The sequence below is a fragment of the Heptranchias perlo genome, chromosome 2 (assembly GCF_035084215.1).
Source record: "Heptranchias perlo isolate sHepPer1 chromosome 2, sHepPer1.hap1, whole genome shotgun sequence".
NCBI classification, from domain to species: domain Eukaryota; kingdom Metazoa; phylum Chordata; class Chondrichthyes; order Hexanchiformes; family Hexanchidae; genus Heptranchias; species Heptranchias perlo.
In genome coordinates, this window is record NC_090326.1 from 47984924 (window position 1) to 48010801 (window position 25878).

General features: G+C 51.9%; 1 long non-coding RNA gene across 1 annotated transcript in view; it reads left to right on the forward strand.

Annotated features, from left to right (window-relative positions):
- LOC137333528 (uncharacterized) overlaps positions 1–17124 on the forward strand; it is a 59613-nt gene extending 42489 nt beyond the window's left edge. Inside the window, exon 2 of the long non-coding RNA XR_010965908.1 lies at positions 15334–17124. This is a non-coding gene — a long non-coding RNA (uncharacterized lncRNA). The remainder of the gene's footprint in view (positions 1–15333) is intronic.
- Positions 17125–25878: the final 8754 nt, after the last annotated feature.

Here is a 25878-nt window from a genome sequence, read left to right on the forward strand (position 1 = left end):
GGAGTGAGTCTAATCCCCGCGTGTCGGGTGTGAGTCTAATCCCCGCGTGTCGGGAGTGAGTCTAATCCCCGTCTGTCGGGAGTGAGTCTAATCCCCGCGTGTCGGGAGTGAGTCTAATCCCCGTCTGTCGGGTGTGAGTCTAATCCCCGTGTCGGGAGTGAGTCTAATCCCCGTCTGTCGGGTGTGAGTCTAATCCCCGTCTGTCGGGTGTGAGTCTAATCCCCGCGTGTCGGGAGTGAGTCTAATCCCCGCGTGTCGGGAGTGAGTCTAATCCCCGTCTGTCGGGAGTGAGTCTAATCCGCGCGTGTCGGGTGTGAGTCTAATCCCCCCGTGTCGGGAGTGAGTCTAATCCCCGTGTCTGAGGTGAGTCTAATCCCCGTGTCTGGAGTGAGTCTAATCCGCGCGTGTCGGGAGTGAGTCTAATCCCCGTGTCTGAGGTGAGTCTAATCCCCGTGTCTGGAGTGAGTCTAATCCGCGCGTGTCGGGAGTGAGTCTAATCCCCGTGTCTGGAGTGAGTCTAATCCCCGCGTGTCGGGAGTGAGTCTAATCCGCGTGTGTCGGGAGTGAGTCTAATCCCCGCGTGTCGGGAGTGAGTCTAATCCGCGTGTGTCGGGAGTGAGTCTAATCCCCGCGTGTCGGGAGTGAGTCTAATCCCCGCGTGTCGGGAGTGAGTCTAATCCGTGTGTCGGGAGTGAGTCTAATCCGCGTGTGTCGGGAGTGAGTCTAATCCCCATGTGTCGGGAGTGAGTCTAATCCCCATGTGTCGGGAGTGAGTCTAATCCGCGTGTGTCGGGTGTGAGTCTAATCCGCGTGTGTCGGGTGTGAGTCTAATCCGCGTGTGTCGGGAGTGAGTCTAATCCGCGTGTATCGGGAGTGAGTCTAATCCGCGTGTGTCGGGAGTGAGTCTAATCCCCGTGTGTCGGGAGTGAGTCTAATCCCCGCGTGTCGGGAGTGAGTCTAATCCGCGTGTGTCGGGAGTGAGTCCAATCCGCGTGTGTCGGGAGTGAGTCTAATCCGTGTGTCGGGAGTGAGTCTAATCCGCGTGTCGGGAGTGAGTCTAATCCCCGTGTGTCGGGAGTGAGTCTAATCCCCGCGTGTCGGGAGTGAGTCTAATCCGCGTGTCGGGAGTGAGTCTAATCCCCGCGTGTCGGGAGTGAGTCTAATCCGCGCGTGTCGGGAGTGAGTCTAATCCCCCCGTGTCGGGAGTGAGTCTAATCCGCGTGTGTCGGGAGTGAGTCTAATCCCCGCGTGTCGGGTGTGAGTCTAATCCGCGCGTGTCGGGAGTGAGTCTAATCCCCGCGTGTCGGGAGTGAGTCTAATCCCCGTGTGTCGGGTGTGAGTCTAATCCCCGTGTCGGGAGTGAGTCTAATCCCCGCGTGTCGGGTGTGAGTCTAATCCCCGTGTCGGGAGTGAGTCTAATCCCCGCGTGTCGGGAGTGAGTCTATTCCCCGTGTCGGGAGTGAGTCTAATCCCCGCGTGTCGGGAGTGAGTCTAATCCCCGCGTGTCGGGAGTGAGTCTATTCCCCGTGTCGGGAGTGAGTCTATTCCCCGCGTGTCGGGAGTGAGTCTAATCCGCGTGTCGGGAGTGAGTCTAATCCCCGCGTGTCGGGTGTGAGTCTAATCCCCGTGTCGGGAGTGAGTCTAATCCCCGTGTCGGGTGTGAGTCTAATCCCCGCGTGTCGGGAGTGAGTCTAATCCCCGCGTGTCGGGAGTGAGTCTAATCCCCGCGTGTCGGGAGTGAGTCTAATCCCCGTGTCGGGTGTGAGTCTAATCCGCGCGTGTCTGGAGTGAGTCTAATCCCCCCGTGTCGGGAGTGAGTCTAATCCCCGCGTGTCGGGAGTGAGTCTAATCCGCGCGTGTCTGGAGTGAGTCTGATCCGCGTGTCGGGTGTGAGTCTAATCCCCGCGTGTCGGGAGTGAGTCTAATCCCCGCGTGTCGGGAGTGAGTCTAATCCCCGCGTGTCGGGAGTGAGTCTAATCCCCGCGTGTCGGGAGTGAGTCTAATCCCCGTGTCGGGAGTGAGTCTAATCCCCGCGTGTCGGGAGTGAGTCTAATCCTCGTGTCGGGAGTGAGTCTAATCCCCGCGTGTCGGGAGTGAGTCTAATCCCCGCGTGTCTGGAGTGAGTCTAATCCCCGCGTGTCGGGAGTGAGTCTAATCCCCGCGTGTCGGGAGTGAGTCTCATCCCCGCGTGTCGGGAGTGAGTCTAATCCCCGCGTGTCGGGTGTGAGTCTAATCCCCGCGTGTCGGGTCTGAGTCTAATCCCCGCGTGTCTGGAGTGAGTCTAATCCCCGCGTGTCGGGTGTGAGTCTAATCCCCGCGTGTCGGGAGTGAGTCCAATCCCCGCGTGTCGGGAGTGAGTCTAATCCCCGCGTCGGGAGTGAGTCTAATCCCCGCGTGTCGGGAGTGAGTCTAATCCCCGTGTCGGGAGTGAGTCTAATCCCCGCGTGTCGGGTGTGAGTCCAATCTCCGCGAGTCAGGAGTGAGTCTAATCCCCGCGTGTCGGGAGTGAGTCTAATCCCCGCGTGTCGGGAGTGAGTCCAATCCCCGCGTGTCGGGAGTGAGTCTAATCCCCGCGTCGGGAGTGAGTCTAATCCCCGCGTGTCGGGAGTGAGTCTAATCCCCGCGTGTCTGGTGTGAGTCTAATCCCTGCGTGTCGGGAGTGAGTCTAATCCCCGCGTCGGGAGTGAGTCTAATCCCCGCGTGTCGGGAGTGAGTCTAATCCCCGCGTGTCTGGTGTGAGTCTAATCCCCGTTTCGGGAGTGAGTCTAATCCCCGTGTCGGGAGTGAGTCTAATCCCCGCGTGTCGGGAGTGAGTCTAATCCCCGCGTGTCGGGAGTGAGTCTAATCCCCGTGTCGGGAGTGAGTCTAATCCCCGCGTGTCGGGTGTGAGTCCAATCCCCGCGAGTCAGGAGTGAGTCTAATCCCCGTGTCGGGAGTGAGTCTAATCCAGGTGTGAGTCTAATCCCCGTCTGTCAGGAGTGAGTCTAATCCCCGTCTGTCGGGTGTGAGTCTAATCCCCGTCTGTCGGGAGTGAGTCTAATCCCCGCGTGTCGGGAGTGAGTCTAATCCCCGTCTGTCGGGTGTGAGTCTAATCCCCGTCTGTCGGGAGTGAGTCTAATCCCCGCGTGTCGGGAGTGAGTCTAATCCCCGTCTGTCGGGTGTGAGTCTAATCCCCGTCTGTCGGGAGTGAGTCTAATCCCCGCGTGTCGGGAGTGAGTCTAATCCCCGTCTGTCGGGTGTGAGTCTAATCCTCGTCTGTCGGGTGTGAGTCTAATCCCCGCGTGTCGGGTGTGAGTCTAATCCCCGTGTGTCGGGAGTGAGTCTAATCCCCGTGTCGGGTGTGAGTCTAATCCGCGCGTGTCGGGAGTGAGTCTAATCCCCGTGTCGGGAGTGAGTCTAATCCCCGTCTGTCGGGTGTGAGTCTAATCCCCGTCTGTCGGGTGTGAGTCTAATCCGCGCGTGTCGGGTGTGAGTCTAATCCCCGCGTGTCGGGAGTGAGTCTAATCCCCGTGTCGGGAGTGAGTCTAATCCCCGCGTGTCGGGAGTGAGTCTAATCCCCGTGTCTGGAGTGAGTCTAATCCCCGCGTGTCGGGAGTGAATCTAATCCGCGCGTGTCGGGAGTGAGTCTAATCCCCGTGTCTGGAGTGAGTCTAATCCCCGCGTGTCGGGAGTGAGTCTAATCCGCGTGTGTCGGGAGTGAGTCTAATCCCCGCGTGTCGGGAGTGAGTCTAATCCCCGCGTGTCGGGAGTGAGTCTAATCCGTGTGTCGGGTGTGAGTCTCATCCGCGTGTGTCGGGAGTGAGTCTAATCCGCGTGTGTCGGGAGTGAGTCTAATCCGCGTGTATCGGGAGTGAGTCTAATCCGCGTGTGTCGGGAGTGAGTCCAATCCCCATGTGTCGGGAGTGAGTCTAATCCCCGTGTGTCGGGAGTGAGTCTAATCCCCGTGTGTCGGGAGTGAGTCTAATCCGCGTGTGTCGGGTGTGAGTCTAATCCTCGGGTGTGAGTCTAATCCCCGCGTGTGTCGGCAGTGAGTCTAATCCCTGCGTGTCGGGAGTGAGTCTAATCCGCGTGTGTCGGGAGTGAGTCTATTCCGCGTGTGTCGGGAGTGAGTCTAATCCCCGCGTGTCGGGAGTGAGTCTAATCCGCGTGTCGGGAGTGAGTCTAATCCGCGCGTGTCGGGAGTGAGTCTAATCCCCCCGTGTCGGGAGTGAGTCTAATCCGTGTGTCGGGAGCGAGTCTAATCCCCGTGTCGGGAGTGAGTCTAATCCCCGTGTGTCGGGAGTGAGTCTAATCCGTGTGTCGGGAGCGAGTCTAATCCCCGTGTCGGGAGTGAGTCTAATCCCCGCGTGTCGGGAGTGAGTCTAATCCGCGTGTGTCGGGAGTGAGTCTAATCCACGTGTGTCGGGTGTGAGTCTAATCCACGTGTGTCGGGAGTGAGTCTAATCCCCGCGTGTCGGGAGTGAGTCTATTCCCCGTGTCGGGTGTGAGTCTAATCCCCGCGTGTCGGGAGTGAGTCTAATCCCCGCGTGTCGGGAGTGAGTCTATTCCCCGTGTCGGGTGTGAGTCTAATCCCCGCGTGTCGGGTGTGAGTCTAATCCCCGCGTGTCGGGAGTGAGTCTAATCCCCGTGTCGGGTGTGAGTCTAATCCGCGCGTGTCTGGAGTGAGTCTAATCCCCGTGTCGGGTGTGAGTCTAATCCCCGCGTGTCGGGTGTGAGTGTAATCCGCGTGTCGGGAGTGAGTCTAATCCCCGTGTCGGGAGTGAGTCTAATCCCCGCGTGTCGGGAGTGAGTCTAATCCCCGTGTCGGGAGTGAGTCTAATCCCCGCGTGTCGGGAGTGAGTCTAATCCCCGTGTCGGGAGTGAGTCTAATCCGCGCGTGTCTGGAGTGAGTCTAATCCCCGTGTCGGGAGCAAGTCTAATCCCCGCGTGTCGGGAGTGAGTCTAATCCCCACGTGTCTGGAGTGAGTCTAATCCCCGTGTCGGGAGTGAGTCCAATCCCCGCGTGTCGGGAGTGAGTCTAATCCCCACGTGTCGGGAGCGAGTCTAATCCCCGCGTGTCGGTAGTGAGTCTAATCCCCGCGTGTCGGGTGTGAGTCTAATCCCCGTGTCGGGTGTGAGTCTAATCCCCGCGTGTCGGGTGTGAGTCTAATCCCCGTGTCGGGTGTGAGTCTAATCCCCGCGTGTCGGGTGTGAGTCTAATCCTCGCGTGTCGGGTGTGAGTCTAATCCCCGCGTGTCGGGAGTGAGTCTAATCCCCGTGTCTGTAGTGAGTCTAATCCGCGTGTGTCGGGAGTGAGTCTAATCCCCGTGTGTCGGGAGTGAGTCTAATCCCCGCGTGTCCGGAGTGAGTCTAATCCCCGCGTCGGGAGTGAGTCTAATCCCCGCGTGTCGGGAGTGAGTCTAATCCCCGCGTGTCGGGAGTGAGTCTAATCCCCGTGTCGGGAGTGAGTCTAATCCCCGTGTCGGGAGTGAGTCTAATCCCCGCGTGTCGGGAGTGAGTCTAATCCCCGTGTCGGGAGTGAGTCTAATCCCCGCGTGTCGGGAGTGAGTCTAATCCCCGCTTGTCGGGTGTGAGTCCAATCCCCGCGAGTCAGCAGTGAGTCTAATCCCCGTGTCGGGAGTGAGTCTAATCCCCGCGTGTCGGGAGTGAGTCTAATCCCCGCGTGTCGGGAGTGAGTCTAATCCCCGCGTGTCGGGAGTGAGTCTAATCCCCGTGTGTCGGGAGTGAGTCTAATCCCCGTGTCGGGTGTGAGTCTAATCCCCGTGTCGGGTGTGAGTCTAATCCCCGCGTGTCGGGAGTGAGTCTAATCCCCGTGTCGGGTGTGAGTCTAATCCCCGTGTCGGGTGTGAGTCTAATCCCCGCGTGTCGGGAGTGAGTGTAATCCCCGCGTGTTGGGAGTGAGTCTAATCCCCGCATGTCGGGAGTGAGTCTAATCCCCGTGTCGGGAGTGAGTCTAATCCCCGTGTGTCGGGTGTGAGTCTCATCCCCGTGTCGGGAGTGAGTCTAATCCGCGCGTGTCGGGTGTGAGTCCAATCCCCGCGTGTCGGGAGTGAGTCTAATCCCCGTGTCGGGAGTGAGTCTAATCCCCGCGTGTCGGGAGTGAGTCTAATCCCCGTGTCGGGAGTGAGTCTAATCCCCGTGTCGGGAGTGAGTCTAATCCCCGTGTCGGGTGTGAGTCTAATCCCCGCGTGTCGGGAGTGAGTCTAATCCCCGTGTCGGGAGTGAGTCTAATCCCCGTGTGTCGGGAGTGAGTCTAATCCCCGTGTCGGGAGTGAGTCTAATCCCCGTGTAGGGAGTGAGTCTAATCCCCGTGTGTCGCGAGCGAGTCTAATCCCCGTGTGTCGGGTGTGAGTCCAATCCCCGTGTGTCGGGAGTGAGTCTTATCCCCGCGTGTCGGGAGTGAGTCTAATCCCCGCGTGTCGGGAGTGAGTCTAATCCCCGCGTGTCGGGAGTGAGTCTAATCCCCGCGTGTCGGGCGTGAGTCTAATCCGCGTGTGTCGGGAGTGAGTCTAATCCCCGCGTGTCGGGAGTGAGTCTAATCCCCGTGTCGGGTGTGAGTCTAATCCCCGCGTGTCGGGAGTGAGTCTAATCCCCGTGTCGGGAGTGAGTCTAATCCGCGCGTGTCGGGAGTGAGTCTAATCCCCGTGTCGGGAGTGAGTCTAATCCGCGCGTGTCTGGAGTGAGTCTAATCCCCGTGTCGGGAGTGAGTGTAATCCCCCCGTGTGTCGGGAGTGAGTCTCATCCCCGTGTCAGGAGTGAGTCTAATCCCCGTGTCGGGAGTGAGTCTCATCCCCGTGTGTCGGGAGTGAGTCTAATCCCCGTGTCGGGAGTGAGTCTAATCCGCGCGTGTCGGGAGTGAGTCTAATCCCCGTGTCGGGAGTGAGTCTAATCCCCGCGTGTCTGGAGTGAGTCTAATCCGCGCGTGTCTGGAGTGAGTCTAATCCCCGTGTCGGGAGTGAGTGTAATCCTCCCGTGTGTCGGGAGTGAGTCTCATCCCCGTGTCGGGAGTGAGTCTAATCCCCGCGTGTCGGGAGTGAGTCTAATCCCCGCGTGTCGGGAGTGAGTCTAATCCCCGCGTGTCGGGTGTGAGACTAATCCCCGTGTCGGGAGTGAGTCTAATCCCCGTGTCGGGAGTGAGTCTAATCCCCGCGTGTCGGGTGTGAGTCCAATCCCCGCGTGTCGGGAGTGAGTCTAATCCCCGTGTCGGGAGTGAGTCTAATCCCCGCATGTCGGTAGTGAGTCCAATCCCCGTGTCGGGAGTGAGTCTAATCCCCGCGTGTCGGGAGTGAGTCTAATCCCCGTGTCGGGAGTGAGTCTAATCCCCGTGTCGGGAGTGAGTCTAATCCCCGCGTGTCGGGAGTGAGTCTAATCCCCGCGTGTCGGGAGTGAGTCTAATCCCCGTGTGTCGGGAGTGAGTCTAATCCCCGTGTCGGGAGTGAGTCTAATCCCCGCGTGTCGGGAGTGAGTCTAATCCCCGTGTCGGGAGTGAGTCCAATCCCTGCGTGTCGGGAGTGAGTCCAATCCCTGCGTGTCGGGAGTGAGTCTAATCCCCGTGTCGGGAGTGAGTCTAATCCCCGCCTGTCGGGAGTGAGTCTAATCCCCGTGTCGGGAGTGAGTCTAATCCGCGCGTGTCGGGAGTGAGTCTAATCCGCACGTCGGGAGTGAGTCTAATCCGCGCGTGTCGGGAGTGAGTCTAATCCGCACGTCGGGAATGAGTCTAATCCGCGTGTCGGGACTGAGTCTAATCCGTGTGTCGGGTGTGAGTCTAATCCGCGTGTCGGGAGTGAGTCTAATCCCCGTGTCGGGAGTGAGTCTAATCCCCGTGTCGGGAGTGAGTCTAATCCGTGTGTCGGGTGTGAGTCTAATCCGCGTGTCGGGAGTGAGTCTAATCCCCGCGTGTCGAGAGTGAGTCTAATCCGCGCGTGTCGGGAGTGAGTCTAATCCCCGTGTCGGGAGTGAGTCTAATCTCCGCGTGTCGGGAGTGAGTCTTATCCCCGCGTGTCGGGAGTGAGTCTAATCCGCGCGTGTCGGGAGTGAGTCTAATCCCCGTGTCGGGAGTGAGTCTAATCCCCGTGTCGGGAGTGAGTCTCATCCCCGCGTGTCGGGAGTGAGTCTAATTCGCGCGTGTCGGGAGTGAGTCTAATCCCCGTGTCGGGAGTGAGTCTAATCTCCGCGTGTCTGGAGTGAGTCTAATCCCCGCGTGTCGGGAGTGAGTCTAATCCGCACGTCGGGTGTGAGTCTAATCCCCGTGTCGGGAGTGAGTCTAATCTCTGCGTGTCTGGAGTGAGTCTAATCCCCGTGTGTCGGGTGTGAGTCTAATCCGCGTGTGTCGGGTGTGAGTCTAATCCGCGTGTTTCGGGTGTGAGTCTAATCCGTGTGTCGGGAGTGAGTCTAATCCGTGTGTCGGGTGTGAGTCCAATCCGCGTGTCGGGAGTGAGTCTAATCCGCATGTGTCGGGTGTGAGTCTAATCCGCGTGTGTCGGGTGTGAGTCTAATCCGCGTGTGTCGGGTGTGAGTCTAATCCGCGTGTCGGGTGTGAGTCTAATCCGCGTGTGTCGGGTGTGAGTCTAATCCGCGTGTGTCGGGTGTGAGTCTAATCCGTGTGTCGGGAGTGAGTCTAATCCGCGTGTGTCGGGTGTGAGTCTAATCCGCATGTGTCGGGTGTGAGTCTAATCCGCATGTGTCGGGTGTGAGTCTAATCCGCATGTGTCGGGAGTGAGTCTAATCCCCGTGTGTCGGGAGTGAGTCTAATCCCCGTGTGTCGGGAGTGAGTCTAATCCCCGTGTGTCGGGAGTGAGTCTAATCCCCGTGTGTCGGGAGTGAGTCTAATCCGCGTGTTTCGGGTGTGAGTCTAATCCCCGTGTGTCGGGAGTGAGTCTAATCCGCGTGTGTCGGGAGTGAGTCTAATCCCCGTGTGTCGGGAGTGAGTCTAATCCCCGTGTGTCGGGAGTGAGTCTAATCCGCGTGTTTCGGGTGTGAGTCTAATCCGCGTGTTTCGGGTGTGAGTCTAATCCGTGTGTCGGGAGTGAGTCTAATCCGTGTGTCGGGTGTGAGTCCAATCCGCGTGTGTCGGGAGTGAGTCTAATCCGTGTGTCGGGAGTGAGTCTAATCCGCGCGTGTCGGGAGTGAGTCTAATCCGCGTGTGTCGGGTGTGAGTCTAATCCGCGTGTGTCGGGTGTGAGTCTAATCCGCGTGTCGGGTGTGAGTCTAATCCGCGTGTGTCGGGTGTGAGTCTAATCCCCGTGTGTCGGGAGTGAGTCTAATCCCCGTGTGTCGAGAGTGAGTCTAATCCCCGCGTGTCGGGAGTGAGTCTAATCCCCGCGTGTCGGGAGTGAGTCTAATCCCCGTGTGTCGGGAGTGAGTCTAATCCCCGTGTCGGGAGTGAGTCTAATCCCCGCGTGTCGGGAGTGAGTCTAATCCCCGTGTCGGGAGTGAGTCTAATCCCCGTGTCGGGAGTGAGTCTAATCCCCGTGTCGGGTGTGAGTCTAATCCCCGCGTGTCGGGAGTGAGTCTAATCCCCGTGTCGGGAGTGAGTCTAATCCCCGTGTGTCGGGAGTGAGTCTAATCCCCGTGTCGGGAGTGAGTCTAATCCCCGTGTAGGGAGTGAGTCTAATCCCCGTGTGTCGCGAGCGAGTCTAATCCCCGTGTGTCGGGTGTGAGTCCAATCCCCGTGTGTCGGGAGTGAGTCTTATCCCCGCGTGTCGGGAGTGAGTCTAATCCCCGCGTGTCGGGAGTGAGTCTAATCCCCGCGTGTCGGGAGTGAGTCTAATCCCCGCGTGTCGGGCGTGAGTCTAATCCGCGTGTGTCGGGAGTGAGTCTAATCCCCGCGTGTCGGGAGTGAGTCTAATCCCCGTGTCGGGTGTGAGTCTAATCCCCGCGTGTCGGGAGTGAGTCTAATCCCCGTGTCGGGAGTGAGTCTAATCCGCGCGTGTCGGGAGTGAGTCTAATCCCCGTGTCGGGAGTGAGTCTAATCCGCGCGTGTCTGGAGTGAGTCTAATCCCCGTGTCGGGAGTGAGTGTAATCCCCCCGTGTGTCGGGAGTGAGTCTCATCCCCGTGTCAGGAGTGAGTCTAATCCCCGTGTCGGGAGTGAGTCTCATCCCCGTGTGTCGGGAGTGAGTCTAATCCCCGTGTCGGGAGTGAGTCTAATCCGCGCGTGTCGGGAGTGAGTCTAATCCCCGTGTCGGGAGTGAGTCTAATCCCCGCGTGTCTGGAGTGAGTCTAATCCGCGCGTGTCTGGAGTGAGTCTAATCCCCGTGTCGGGAGTGAGTGTAATCCTCCCGTGTGTCGGGAGTGAGTCTCATCCCCGTGTCGGGAGTGAGTCTAATCCCCGCGTGTCGGGAGTGAGTCTAATCCCCGCGTGTCGGGAGTGAGTCTAATCCCCGCGTGTCGGGTGTGAGACTAATCCCCGTGTCGGGAGTGAGTCTAATCCCCGTGTCGGGAGTGAGTCTAATCCCCGCGTGTCGGGTGTGAGTCCAATCCCCGCGTGTCGGGAGTGAGTCTAATCCCCGTGTCGGGAGTGAGTCTAATCCCCGCATGTCGGTAGTGAGTCCAATCCCCGTGTCGGGAGTGAGTCTAATCCCCGCGTGTCGGGAGTGAGTCTAATCCCCGTGTCGGGAGTGAGTCTAATCCCCGTGTCGGGAGTGAGTCTAATCCCCGCGTGTCGGGAGTGAGTCTAATCCCCGCGTGTCGGGAGTGAGTCTAATCCCCGTGTGTCGGGAGTGAGTCTAATCCCCGTGTCGGGAGTGAGTCTAATCCCCGCGTGTCGGGAGTGAGTCTAATCCCCGTGTCGGGAGTGAGTCCAATCCCTGCGTGTCGGGAGTGAGTCCAATCCCTGCGTGTCGGGAGTGAGTCTAATCCCCGTGTCGGGAGTGAGTCTAATCCCCGCCTGTCGGGAGTGAGTCTAATCCCCGTGTCGGGAGTGAGTCTAATCCGCGCGTGTCGGGAGTGAGTCTAATCCGCACGTCGGGAGTGAGTCTAATCCGCGCGTGTCGGGAGTGAGTCTAATCCGCACGTCGGGAATGAGTCTAATCCGCGTGTCGGGACTGAGTCTAATCCGTGTGTCGGGTGTGAGTCTAATCCGCGTGTCGGGAGTGAGTCTAATCCCCGTGTCGGGAGTGAGTCTAATCCCCGTGTCGGGAGTGAGTCTAATCCGTGTGTCGGGTGTGAGTCTAATCCGCGTGTCGGGAGTGAGTCTAATCCCCGCGTGTCGAGAGTGAGTCTAATCCGCGCGTGTCGGGAGTGAGTCTAATCCCCGTGTCGGGAGTGAGTCTAATCTCCGCGTGTCGGGAGTGAGTCTTATCCCCGCGTGTCGGGAGTGAGTCTAATCCGCGCGTGTCGGGAGTGAGTCTAATCCCCGTGTCGGGAGTGAGTCTAATCCCCGTGTCGGGAGTGAGTCTCATCCCCGCGTGTCGGGAGTGAGTCTAATTCGCGCGTGTCGGGAGTGAGTCTAATCCCCGTGTCGGGAGTGAGTCTAATCTCCGCGTGTCTGGAGTGAGTCTAATCCCCGCGTGTCGGGAGTGAGTCTAATCCGCACGTCGGGTGTGAGTCTAATCCCCGTGTCGGGAGTGAGTCTAATCTCTGCGTGTCTGGAGTGAGTCTAATCCCCGTGTGTCGGGTGTGAGTCTAATCCGCGTGTGTCGGGTGTGAGTCTAATCCGCGTGTTTCGGGTGTGAGTCTAATCCGTGTGTCGGGAGTGAGTCTAATCCGTGTGTCGGGTGTGAGTCCAATCCGCGTGTCGGGAGTGAGTCTAATCCGCATGTGTCGGGTGTGAGTCTAATCCGCGTGTGTCGGGTGTGAGTCTAATCCGCGTGTGTCGGGTGTGAGTCTAATCCGCGTGTCGGGTGTGAGTCTAATCCGCGTGTGTCGGGTGTGAGTCTAATCCGCGTGTGTCGGGTGTGAGTCTAATCCGTGTGTCGGGAGTGAGTCTAATCCGCGTGTGTCGGGTGTGAGTCTAATCCGCATGTGTCGGGTGTGAGTCTAATCCGCATGTGTCGGGTGTGAGTCTAATCCGCATGTGTCGGGAGTGAGTCTAATCCCCGTGTGTCGGGAGTGAGTCTAATCCCCGTGTGTCGGGAGTGAGTCTAATCCCCGTGTGTCGGGAGTGAGTCTAATCCCCGTGTGTCGGGAGTGAGTCTAATCCGCGTGTTTCGGGTGTGAGTCTAATCCCCGTGTGTCGGGAGTGAGTCTAATCCGCGTGTGTCGGGAGTGAGTCTAATCCCCGTGTGTCGGGAGTGAGTCTAATCCCCGTGTGTCGGGAGTGAGTCTAATCCGCGTGTTTCGGGTGTGAGTCTAATCCGCGTGTTTCGGGTGTGAGTCTAATCCGTGTGTCGGGAGTGAGTCTAATCCGTGTGTCGGGTGTGAGTCCAATCCGCGTGTGTCGGGAGTGAGTCTAATCCGTGTGTCGGGAGTGAGTCTAATCCGCGCGTGTCGGGAGTGAGTCTAATCCGCGTGTGTCGGGTGTGAGTCTAATCCGCGTGTGTCGGGTGTGAGTCTAATCCGCGTGTCGGGTGTGAGTCTAATCCGCGTGTGTCGGGTGTGAGTCTAATCCCCGTGTGTCGGGAGTGAGTCTAATCCCCGTGTGTCGAGAGTGAGTCTAATCCCCGCGTGTCGGGAGTGAGTCTAATCCCCGCGTGTCGGGAGTGAGTCTAATCCCCGTGTGTCGGGAGTGAGTCTAATCCCCGTGTGTCGGGAGTGAGTCTAATCCCCGTGTGTCGGGTGTGAGTCTAATCCCCGCGTGTCGGGAGTGAGTCTAATCCCCGTCTGTCGGGAGTGAGTCTAATCCGCGTGTGTCGGGTGTGAGTCTAATCCGTGTGTCGGGAGTGAGTCTAATCCGCGTGTGTCGGGTGTGAGTCTAATCCGTGTGTCGGGTGTGAGTCCAATCCGCGTGTCGGGAGTGAGTCTAATCCGCGTGTCGGGAGTGAGTCTAATCCGCGTGTGTCGGGAGTGAGTCTAATCCGTGTGTCGGGAGTGAGTCTAATCCCCGCGTGTCGGGAGTGAGTCTAATCCGTGTGTCGGGAGTGAGTCTAATCCCCGTGTCGGGAATGAGTCTAATCCCCGCGTGTCGGGAGTGAGTCTAATCCGCGTGTGTCGGGAGTGAGTCTAATCCCCGTGTCGGGAGTGAGTCTAATCCGCGTGTGTCGGGAGTGAGTCTAATCCGTGTGTCGGGTGTGAGTCTAATCCGCGTGTGTCGGGTGTGAGTCCAATCCGCGTGTCGGGAGTGAGTCTAATCCCCGTGTGTCGGGAGTGAGTCTAATCCCCGTGTGACGGGTGTGAGTCTAATCCGTGTGTCGAGAGTGAGTCTAATCCGCGTGTGTCGGGTGTGAGTCTAATCCGCGTGTGTCGGGTGTGAGTCTAATCCCCGTGTGTCGGGTGTGAGTCTAATCCGCGTGTGTCGGGTGTGAGTCTAATCCGTGCGTCGGGTGTGAGTCTAATCCGTGCGTCGGGTGTGAGTCCAATCCGCGTGTCGGGTGTGAGTCCAATCCGCGTGTCGGGTGTGAGTCTGATCCGTGCGTCGGGTGTGAGTCTAATCCGCGTGCAGATTAGAACCAAAGGAAAGATACACCACAGAAGGGGGCCTTTCTGCCCATCGTGTCTGTGCCGGCTCGAAGAACAACCAGGTGCCCATTCTTATCCCACCTTCCAGCAACCGGTCCGTCGCCCTGCAGCTTACAGCAGTTTAGGTGCAGGTCCAGGTACTTTTTAAAAGAATTGAGGGTCTCTGCCTCTACCACCAATTCGGGCAGCGAATTCCATGCACCCACCACTCTCTGGGTAAAACATTTTTCCTCTTGTCCCCTCTAATCCTTCTGCCAATCAGCTTAAATCTATGTCCTCTAGTTCTTGAACTCTCCGCTAGGGGAAACAGGTACTTCCTGTCTACTCTATCTGGACGCCTCATAATTTTGTACATCTCAATCAAGTCTCGCCTCAGCCTCCTTTGCTCCAAGGAAAACAACCCCAGCCTATCCACTCTCTCCTCGTAGTTGCATTTTTCAAGTCCTGGCAACATTCTTGTAAATCCTCTCTGCACTCTCTCCAGAGCAATTACGTCCTTCCTGTAATGTGGTGACCAGAACTGCACACAATACTCCAGCTGTGGCCTTACCAGCGGTTCATACAGTTCCATCATTACATCCCTGCTTTTGTACTCTTTACCTCGGCTAATAACGGAGAGCATTCCATATGCCTTCTTCACAACCTTATCTACCTGTACTGCCACCTTCAGGGACCTGTGCACATGCACTCCAAGGTCTCTCACTTCCTCTACCCCTCTCAATATATTCCCGCTTACTGCGTATTCCCTTTTACTGTTTGCCCTCCCTTAGTGCATTGTCTCACACTTTTCCGGGTTGAGCTCCATTTGCCATTTTTCCGCCCACTCCACCAACCCATTGATATCTTCTTGGAGTCTACAGCTATCCTCTTCACTATCAACTACATGGCCAATTTTTGTGTTGTCTGCAAATTTGCCAATCATGCCCCTACATTCAAGTCCAAATCATTAATATATACCACAAACAGGAAGGGACCTAACATTGAGCCCTATGGCACACCACTGGAAACGGTGTGTCGGGTGTGAGTCCAATCCGCGTGTGTCGGGTGTGAGTCTAATCCACGTGTCGGATGTGGGGGTTTGTTTATTATTCCGACGAGCTGTTCTGACTTCATGTTCAGTTCGTAGTTTTTGGGGTGGTAATCTCTCCTTTCATTCCCGTATATAAACAGTGTCCAGAGCCTGTGAGACCTGGCCCGGCTCAGCCCCAATCCCAGCCCCAGCCCCCAGCCCAGGTCAGCCCCAATCCCAGCCCAGCTCAGCCCCAATCCCAGCCCAGATCAGCCCCAATCCCAGCCCAGCTCAGCCCCAGCCCCAGCCCGGGTCAGCGAACCCGACCCCAATTCTGTTACGTTCCCATTTTTTGCAGAGACCATCGACAACTCTTGGTGTCTCAAAGCAACCGGATGAACCTAAAACTCGCTCACTTTGCCGGTACAAACCCCAATCTCGTAATGACGTTCGGGACCGTCTTATTATCGGCTTCGTTATTAGCATTAATTGGAGGAAAACTTTGCGAAGGATAATCCTGTGGACTTATTTTAGTCAATCAAACCCTGACACTGTTTTGGATCGATACCTGGAGCAAGTTCTGTCAAACGCCTTTTGACAGAGGGGCGGGATATTATGTTATATTCTTGCAATGCACCCGAGAGAGAAAGTTGCGTGCGGGAAAAAAATTGGAAGACATACTAACAGATATGCTAGCTTTTAGGTCACAGGTACTATTTACTGATGTACTGTACGTGGAACAATTTCTGGCGTTTTGTCTTATTTGTAGGTGTTTCCTAAAAATCCTGGCTGGCGGACCATGAATTGCTGGTAGATGGCGTTGTTCACAGGTAGTCCGGGACCTGGAGCGCACTTTCTCATGTTCACTGCAGTCCAGCTAAAGCCACAGCAGTTCAGCCATCTCTGTAATTCAGCAATGGACTGAAGGAAGAATCGAATTAGAATTATATACGTTAATGAACAATTTGAAAGATATGAGCCTCACCGATATTGTATTGTTTATCTGTCTCTTTGCAAACGTTTCTTCCAGTACAAGTAATCCTTCTGCAAATTCCTTCCCAATTATTTGCATCATAAAATATCTATTTTCTTGCTTCTCCTCCCATTGTGTATTTACTCAATTTTCCGTTATTAATTCGCTTCTCATTGATATTTTTTGCTACTTTGATTTGTTGTGGTTTACTCAATTAACTTATTTGAGCCACACCTGACATTTTTTCTCTACCGAAATCGTGACACCTCTGTGGCCACGCTTTCAGATGTGACATATTTGAAAGGAGTGACAGGCTGGATGCATGCTTAGATACAAGACTTTTAATTACATGGATTATTTGTTTCCAAATGCCCTGTCTCAAATCAAAGATTTGAGTCTGTCCCAGTATTTTGTAAAAAAAAAATCAAGGGGTTGTAGGTGAAAGAACTTTGAAGGATTTATAGCATCTGTAGTTAAGTTTTTTTATGAGTAGTGTTAAACCAGGCAGTGAACTCCACATTTCAAGGAAATGCAAATGTTATATTAAATTAAGATGCTATGCTTTACCCCAGATCCCTGTTGCACAGTGGGCAAATAGTATGGTACTCTGTGTTGACTCTGATGTCAACCAGTGTAGGAGCCAATTAGCCTTAGCCTCTTTGGGCTGGGGAGGAAAAAGTACAGGTCAGCATTCCCACTGTTCATCATTATCTAGTATGTCATAACACAAGTAGAGGTCAGGTGAGGACAGAATTGAGCTTATTATGATGTCCCCAACAATCCAAAATCCGGCAGATATTTGCTGTCCGGGCTCATATATGAAGAATTGCCACTTGGCCTGGTATATATTTCCCCGTATACACCTAAATGTGAATTAACCAAGAAAAAATAGAGAAGCAATTTCTTTGACCCTACTTTTTCTTTATGTATTCTCATGCATGGGTAATATAGAGAGAAACTACTGATCCAAGGTTTGTGCATTACATGCTTGTCTCTTTGTTGTTCTCTTTCTTTCAATTCTGTTTCATTTCCTGGTCTCTTTAGCTGTAAAATTCCACCATGCGATACTTGTTTAAGAGCACTTAATGCATTTGTCTGAAATTCACCTCCTAGCTATTTTAGCAGAAGCCCTTACCCATTTGAAATAACTAGTTGCTACCTCTGCTAAAATAGCAGAGAGGAATTTCAGACAAACACTTTACATGTTTATACACTTGTATCTTGGCATAATTTCAACTCTTTGTATTTCTTCTGTTTTAATTTGCTTTCATTCTTTCTGTGCCCTTCCATTTATCTTTAGTTCCCCTTATTTCCTCTCAGTGATGTTTCTTTTCCTTTCCCTCTGTTTTTGTTTGCGTCAGACACTGCTTTGCTAATATTGACAATGTCCAATCACCATATCTAAATTATTTCACAGCCTCTGCTGCCTGCAGCCAATCGGAAGTTGACAGACGATGGTACCACAATATGTTTTAGTACTCATTGTGTTCCTTTATGTTCCATGTTCTGCTATGGGGAACGCAGGTTTCCAGATTGCTGCTGCTTTTGAGAATTAAATTGTCAGAACTGCTGTTGCTTAAGTTTAAATTTTGCAAATTCTGTATCATATCTGTACTTCGTTAGGAATGTGGAATGGGAGCTCTGGCATTATGCTGGAAATAAAGCCAGTTAATATCTCACAGAATATTCCAGATTAGTATAAGACCACTCAAACTTCATTTTATAGCATTTCACATCTTGACAATTCGTACTTGGGCAAGATTTCCACTATTTTCTACTTCTGACAAAATCATAATAGCAAACATTGAAAATCTTCCCCCAATATTGTTAATCATTTTGAGGCATTTCAACAATGTTATAAGGTGGCATGTAAAGGAAAGTATTTTTTCTTTTTCTTTGTAAATATTAATGAATATTTACAGGGCTATGGGGAATAGGACTAATTGGATAGCTCTTTCAAAGAGCCGGCACAGGCACGATGGGCCGAATGGCTTCCTCCTGTGCTGTATCATACCATGATACAAATAGTTTTTCCAGCTTGGTTTTCATAATTTATGACAAGACAAAGAAAATAATCCATCTTAACATTGGTGGAATAATAATATGCCACATATGTGTCAGTGGGGGTGCATTTAGGGAGCAGCGATCATAGTATCATTAGGTTTAGAATAGCTATGGAAAAGGACACGGACCACTCTAAAGTGAAAATACTCAATTGGAGGAGGGCCAATTTTAATGGGATGAAAACAGGTCTGGCCCGGGTAAATTGGAATCAAAGATCAGCAGGCAAAACTGTAATTAAACAATGGGCGGTCTTTAAGGAGGAAATGGTTCAGGTACATTCCCACGAGGGAGAAAGGTACGGCAACTAAAGCCGTAGCTCCCTGAATGACAAAAAAGATAGTAAGATGAAACGGAAAAAAGGGGCGTATGACAGATGTCAGGTTGATAACACAAATGAGAACCAGGCAGAATATAGAAAGTTCAGAGGGGAAGTGAAAAAGGAAATAAGAGGGGCAAAGAGAGTATGAGAATAGACTGGTGGCTAACATAAAAGGAAATCCAAAAGTCTTCTACCGGCATGTAAACAGTAAATGGGTAGAAAGAGGAGGGGTGGGGCCGATTAGGTACCATAAAGGAGATCTACTCACTGAGACAGAGGGGATGGCCGAGGTACTAAATGAGTACTTTGCATGTCTTTACCAAGGAGAAAGATGCTGCCAGAGTCTCAGTAAAGGAAAATATAGTTAAGATACTGGATGGGCTAAATATTGATAAAGAAGAGGTACTTGAAGAGTTAGCTGTACTTAAAGTAGATAAATCACCCGGTCTGGATAGGATGCATCCTAGGTTGCTGAGGGAAGTAAGGGTGGAAATTGCGGAGGTACTGGCCATAATCTTCAAAACATCCGTAGATACAGAGGTGGTGCCAGAGGACTGGAGAATTGCAAATGTTACACCCTTGTTCAAAAAAGAGTGTAAGGATAAACCCAGCAACTATAGGCCAGTCAGTTTAACCTCGGTGACGGGAAAACTTTTAGAAATGATAATCCGGGACAGAATTAACAGTCACTTGGAGGTGTGTGGGTTGATTAGGAAAAGCCGGCATGGATTTGTTAAAGGCAAATCGTGTTTAACTAACCTGAAAGAGTTTTTTGATGAGGTAACAGAGAGGGTAGATGAGGGCAATACAGTTGATGTGTAAATGGACTTTCAAAAGGCATTTGATAAGGTGCCGCACGGTAGGCTTATCATCAAGATTACGGCCCATGGAATAAAGGGGGCAGTAGCAACATGGATACAGAATTGGCTAAGGGACAGGAAACAGAGAGTAGTGGTGAATGGTTATTTTTTGGACTGGAAGGAGGTGTACAGTGGTGTTCCCCAGGGGTCAGTGCTGGGACCACTGCTTTTCTTGATGTATATTAATTACTTGGACTTGGGTGTACAGGCACAATTTCAAAATTTGCAGATAACACAAAACTTGGAAGGGTAGTAAACAGTGAGGAGGATAGTGATAGCCTTCAAGAGGATATAGACAGGCTGGTGGCATGGGCAGACACATGGCAAATGAAATTTAACACAGAAAAATGCAAGGTGATGCATTTTGTTAGGAAGAACAAGGAGAGGCAATATAAACTAGAGGGTACAACTCAAAAAGGGGTACAGGAACAGAGCGATCTGAGGGTATATGTGCACGAGTCGTTGAAGGTGGCAGAGCAGGTTGAGAAAGCGGTTAAAAAAGCATATGGGATCCTGGGCTTTATAAATAGAGGCATAGAGTACAAAAGTATGGAAGTCATGATGAACCTTTATAAAACACTGGTTCGGCCACAACTGGAGTATTGTGTCCAGTTCTGGGCACCGCACTTTAGGAAAGATGTGAAGGCCTTAGAGAGGATGTAGAAGAGATTTACTAGATTGATTCCAGGGATGAGGGACTTTAGATATGTGGATAGACTGGATAAGCTGGGGTTGTTCTCCTAGGAACAGAAACAATTGCAAGGAGATTTGATAGAGGTATTCAAAATCATGAATGGTCTAGACAGAGTAGATAAAGAGAACCTGTTCCCATTGGTGAAAGGGTCAAGAACCAGAGGACATAGATTTAAGGTGGTTGGCAAAAGAACCAAAGGTGACATGGGGAAAAACTTTTTTACACAGCGAGTGGTTAGGATCTGGAATGCACTGCCCGAGTGGGTGGCGGAGGCAGATTCAATCATGGCCTTCAAAAGGGATCTGGATATGTACTTGAAAGGAAAAAATTTGCAGGGCTACAGGGAGTTCCTTCACTCACATCTTTACATGCATTCATCCCAAAATAATCCTCCCATCTAATCTAGCTAGAAGTTGCGTGTACATGTCATCACACTTGCTAAGGGTTGTATGCTGACACTTGGATATTGATGCATGTCGTCTCGGCAATTGGAACTTCTCCCCTCTTTTATTCTGGTTGCAGGAGAAGACAGCCCATAACAATAGAGCGAACACTTACAGGAGCAGGACCCTCTAATCCCATATGAAAGGGAATAACATCTGGGAATTATGTAGCACTTTTAACACAGAAAAACATCCCAAAGCGCTTCACAGAGATGTAATCAAAAAATGGACCCTGAGCCAAAGAAGGAGATATTAGGAGGAGTGACCAACAGCCTGGTTAGAGGCGGCTGATGACACTGCTGCCAATGGTGGGGCGAATGGAAGGTGAGATGCACAGGAGGTCAGAGTCAAAGCAGCGGAGTGTTCAAAGGGGCTGTAGCGCTGGAAGACGTTACAGAGGTAGGGAAGGATGAGGCCATGAAAGGATTTAAACATGAGGAACAAAATTTATGTTGAAGGCGTTGGGGGACCACGAGCCAATGCAGGTCAGCAAGCACCGGGGTGATGGATGTGCAGCACCTGGTGTGGGATAGGATACAAGTAGCAAAGTTTTGGATGAGGTGACATTTACAGAGGAAGGGAGGCCGGCCAAGCAAGCATTGGAATAGTCGAGTCTGGATGTGACAAAAACATGGATAAGGGTTTCAGCAGCTGGTGGGCTGAGGTAGGAGAGGATGTGGACGATGTTACAGAGGTGGAAGTAGGCAGTCTTTATGATGGGAACGTTTTGGGGTTGGAAACTCAGCTCCGGGTTGAGTAGGATATCGTGATTGCAAGCAGTCTTTTCAGCCAGACACGGGGTTGGCAAGGGGAATGTAGTTATTGACACCGGTACGGAGTTTATGGCAGGGGCTTAAGACGATGACTTCGTCCTTCACAATATTTAACTGAAGGAACTTGCAACTCACCCGAGACTGGATGTCAGGCATACAATCTGGCAATAAAGAGAAAATGGAGGGGTCTGGAGAGGTGGTAAAGAGGTGAGCAGAAGCAGGTGGTGTTTGACAGATGAGAAGGATGAACCTGCTGTCCGATGGGCCAAGCTTTGTCATGCCTCAGTTGCTGAGTCTAAAGATTTATATTTCATGAGATCTCTTTAAAAGATGGATGCTTTCTGAGCATCAAATGTTTGCACTGTCATTAGCAACATGTTGCAGCTTGCGTAGAGGAGAACCTAGCCACATGCACAGCCTTGCATGATGAGTTTGCAGCATTGCATTCCATCATGGAACATGTGGCAACGTAAGAGACATCTGCAGTGGTGCTCCTATGCCAAATGCCCTTAAAGCAGTCTGTGCTTCTGTCACAGATGCTCAGACCGCTGGCATAATGGCCTTGCATTCCAGCATGGAAAGTGCTATTTCAGCTTTGACAGGCTTGTGTATTGGCTACAGAGAACAACGAGGCAGGGCTTAACTGACTCCATCACCTCTACTCTTATACGAATCAGAGACCATGGTGAGGCAGTGTCTTGCAGCAGGATCATGCCTGAAATGGGCACAGATGATGGTGCTATCTCTCAGGACGGCAACACATCCAGATCTTCCCACCGGCTACCCTCCAATGCCTCCACATGTGACAGAAAGCCCACAGGGCCAAGCTGCCCATTCATTTGCAGAAGTAGCACAGCCTGCAGCTGGTTTGTTTTAGGACCCAGTTGTCAGTGTGCAAAGTCCACCTCAATCCCAAGACACAGCAGCCTGCCTTAAGTACTTAAATGAACCACAAGACTCGGTTTATGAGCACAAATGCCACCTAGGGGAAGTACAGTGGAAGCAAATAGCAGGCACTAACACAATATGTTTGTTTACTAAAAGTTATGTGTACAGATTGTGTTCTTGCAAAGGTTTGGGAGCATGCCTCATCTGGAGCTATGAATGGGCGATTTATGAATTTTAGGAAGATTTAAGGCACAATAGATGAAGGCATATTTGTGGAAGGTGTATACAGGAGTGTTAATCTATTGGGCACATTTCCATGTTATAAGATCATGGGATGTTACAGTACAAAAAACAGGTCATTCATCCCATTAAGTTTGCACTGCTGTCTTTGCCATACAAGCTGCCTATTCTTATCCCACTCTTTTGCTTGCTCCCTTTCATAGCCCTCTTTTTCAAGCAGTTATCCACTTGGCACTTCAATAAAGGAACTGCATCACCTTGTGCAGTGCCTTTATAGGGAATGAGTAGAACTAAGAAACAGATCCATGCTTTTTCCATATGAGATGACTGTACATGGGGAGAAGATCCCATACATCAGTCGATCTTGTCTAGCAGTAAAGGTTTCCAACTTATTCAGCAAGTCTTGCAAGAAGCAATCTTTGCTGTGGGCTCATTCATTGTGAAAAGAGACTGGCTCCTTTTCCACAACTAGGTTACCTTGCTCTACTAACATTCCTCTTGCTCAGGAGTCCAGATGACAACAGCTGCCCTGAAAGATGGAGATAAATGAGGACTAGATTTCCATCCATTCATAGTCACTGGATGAAAAATCTAGCCCAAAAAGAAAAACTGGAAGTGCAGGTAATCTGAAATAAAAATCCATTCTGGCGAAGGTTCACACTCACAATGAAGGTTCACTCTCACGTTGCCAACCTGCCTTTCTGTTTCGAACACTGGCTGACATACTGGGCATTTTCATTACTTTCTGTTTCTGTACCCCAAATGCTAGCCCATCAAATAGCCCAGAAATTCCATTGAACCTTTTTGAGGAGATGCCCGCTGCATTGCTCTGCCGCTGACCCCATCCCAAATCCCGGGTGGGGATATTTAAATATTTGAGGAGGGCATCTGCACCTGTAGTGATGCAACAGGTGTCAGACCCTTGGAGGAGGCGGAAGTCAGAGCAGCACTCTACTGAGCACTCTACTGCTCCAAAAGTGGAAACCTTGAGGCCCAAATCAGGCCAAAGAAAATTGGCACTAAATTTTTTTAAAATTCCATTCAAGAACCAGACAGGTAACTTAGTCTTTTTTAATAGGGCCTTTAGCAGGCACACTGTGGGACCTACACCTTTTGTCGGCAGGGACAGGTCCTTCAAGGCCTTAGGGGTAAGCTGGGCAGAATTCCCGAGGTAGTTTGGGAACACCCCCAAATTCCCTGAGTGATATTACAGGAGCAGGCCTAAGAAATGTCGGCCCCTCCCTGAGCCCAATTTAGTACCAATCTTCAATGGGACGGGAGCCCAGCAGATCTGGTTTCTGCCCCAAATTGTGCCCTCCCTCCATCAAAATCACATCCCAGTTCCTTGTTCCCAGATCGCAGAATTTCTAGACTAATTTGCCTTTTTCAAGGTGAGTGATGCTGGGGCATCGAATTTCAGTATCAAGCACTTCTAGATTTTTTTTTATTCGTTCACGGGATGTGGGCGTCGCTGGCGAGGCCAGCATTTATTGCCCATCCTTAATTGCCCTTGAGAAGGTGGTGGTGAGCCGCCTTCTTGAACCGCTGCAGTCTGTGTGGTGACGGTTCTCCCACAGTGCTGTTAGGAAGGGAGTTCCAGGATTTTGACCCAGCAACAATGAAGGAACGGCGATATATTTCCAAGTCAGGATGGTGTGTGACTTGGAGGGGAACGTGCAGGTGGTGTTGTTCCCATGTGCCTGCTGCTCTTGTCCTTCTAGATGGTAGAGGTCGTGGGTTTGGGAGGTGCTGTCGAAGAAGCCTTAGTGAGTTGCTGCAGTGCATCCTGTGGATGGTACACACTGCAGCCACAGTGCGCCGGTGGTGAAGGGAGTGAATGTTTAGGGTGGTGGATGGGGTGCCAATCAAGCAGGCTGCTTTATCTTGGATGGTGTCGAGCTTCTTGAGTGTTGTTGGAGCTGCACTCATCCAAGTAAGTGGAGAGTATTCCATCACACTCCTGACTTGTGCCTTGTAGATGGTGGAAAGGCTTTGGGGAGTCAGGAGGTGAGTCACTCGCCGCAGAATACCCAGCCTCTGACCTGCTCTCATAGCCACAGTATTTATATGGCTGGTCCAGTTAAGTTTCTGGTCAATGGTGACCCCCAGGATGTTGATGGTGGGGGATTCGGCGATGGTAATGCCGTTGAATGTCAAGGGGAGGTGGTTGGACTCTCTCTTGTTGGAGATGGTCATTGCCTGGCACTTATCTGGCGCGAATGTTACTTGCCACTTATGAGCCCAAGCCTGGATGTTGTCCAGGTCTTGCTGCACGCGGGCTCGGACTGCTTCATTATTTGAGGGGTTGCGAATGGAACTGAACACTGTGCCGTCATCAGCGAACATCCCCATTTCTGACCTTATGATGGAGGGAAGGTCATTGATGAAGCAGCTGAAGATGGTTGGGCCTAGGACACTGCCCTGAGGAACTCCTGCAGCAATGTCCTGGGGCTGAGATGATTGGCCTCCAACAACCACTACCATCTGGTGTAGTACAGCCAGATGCAAAGTAAAGCACCATCCACGCTGCCCCAATAATACGCCGCAATCCTAACAGAGCAATTCTTACTGCTCCAGTGTGGCATTTCCCACTCCAGCCCCACTGTGGCCTTTTTGAGTTGAGATTGACAATCAATGCCCAATTAAGGCCAGTTTTGCATTGAGCCTGCTCAAACTGGGCTGGATTTGAACACAGGTCCCAAAAGTGAAAAGCCAGTGTCTAATTCGTTGCATCATTTAGCTTCCCCCGCAGTTGGTGGTTTGGTATTGTGAGACTGACCAAAGTATAGTGTAGTTTCCTTTGATTTGTGTTTCCCTGCAAGGTATTATCAAGGTGGCATCCTTAAGAGTTGTTGTCATGTAGGGTTTTTCTTTATAGTTTCTGCGGGGGTGGAAAAAATGATACAACCACCCCAGAGCTTTTTCTGTAATGAGTAGGTGGGGAAAAGGAGCTCACTGATGAAAAATACATGTACATTTTTAAACCAGTGTGCGGTGAGTCATTTCATTTTTGAGGTATTATTAACTCACTATTCATCAGCAAGCACCACACAACATATCAGATCAATAACTTCCTGATTTCTGGCCTGCTTAGGGACTTCAAACATTTTCATCTGGTTGGCCAGAAACCTTGTGAGGAAAGCCTGTGGTTATTCTTCCTGATTTTCCTGCTCTCCCAGTAAGGAAATATTTGACCTCGGTTCAGTGCGTCCGAGCAGTGGCGCCTCTGAGATCAGATACCTCTGGAGATAGTGATGACCAGGACTGATGCAAATAAGAGGATTTTTTAATAAACATTTCTAGGTGTAATTTAAAGAAAATGTTTTTATGGGAGTATTTGGTTAAGCCTTCACCTTTATTTTTATATTTTTAATCCCCTTTTCTATGATAGCCAAGCTGGATGCCTGTAACAGAGGAAAGGAGAATAGTTTGCATCCAGATTGCTGTTGATGCTGCCTGTGGAAAATTGCCAAAAGGTGACATAGACGACCCAGCCGTGACTCCCCTCCAATTTTCTCTGTTTCCTGCTGGGAATTGCAGCTTTTGCTTGGCATCTCCCAACTCAACATAACTCAGTTGAGTAGAACTCAAACCTGTGTGTACCTGTTCTATGGTACTGAGCACCACTAAGATTTAAATTCTTAATCTACTCTCTAATCTTATACATAACCTTGTACAAGACACCATTCAGTTTTTAATACTTCCGTTTTACCTAGATTTTTGGGATGTCCTGAGGTCGTGAAAGGTGCCATATAAATTCAAGCTTGTTGTGAGATCCAATGCCATGACCAAGCTTCGGTGAATAAAAAGAGGGCAGTAGAGGGAATTGTTCCACTTTTTCTGGGTGAGTTCACAAAGACAGCTGCTCACAGTCTTTATTTTGTGAATGCATACATTGGCTAATTAACTTTTAAAATTTGGATACAATTGGTGTATAGTAGATGGCAGCAATTCAGCCCACACTGTTTGATCGTGTTTTGCGGTGTATCAAATATCAGACTGCAACCAGTGTTAGAGCGGATGTGACTTCCCATGTCGAATGTAAATTGAACACAAGAGA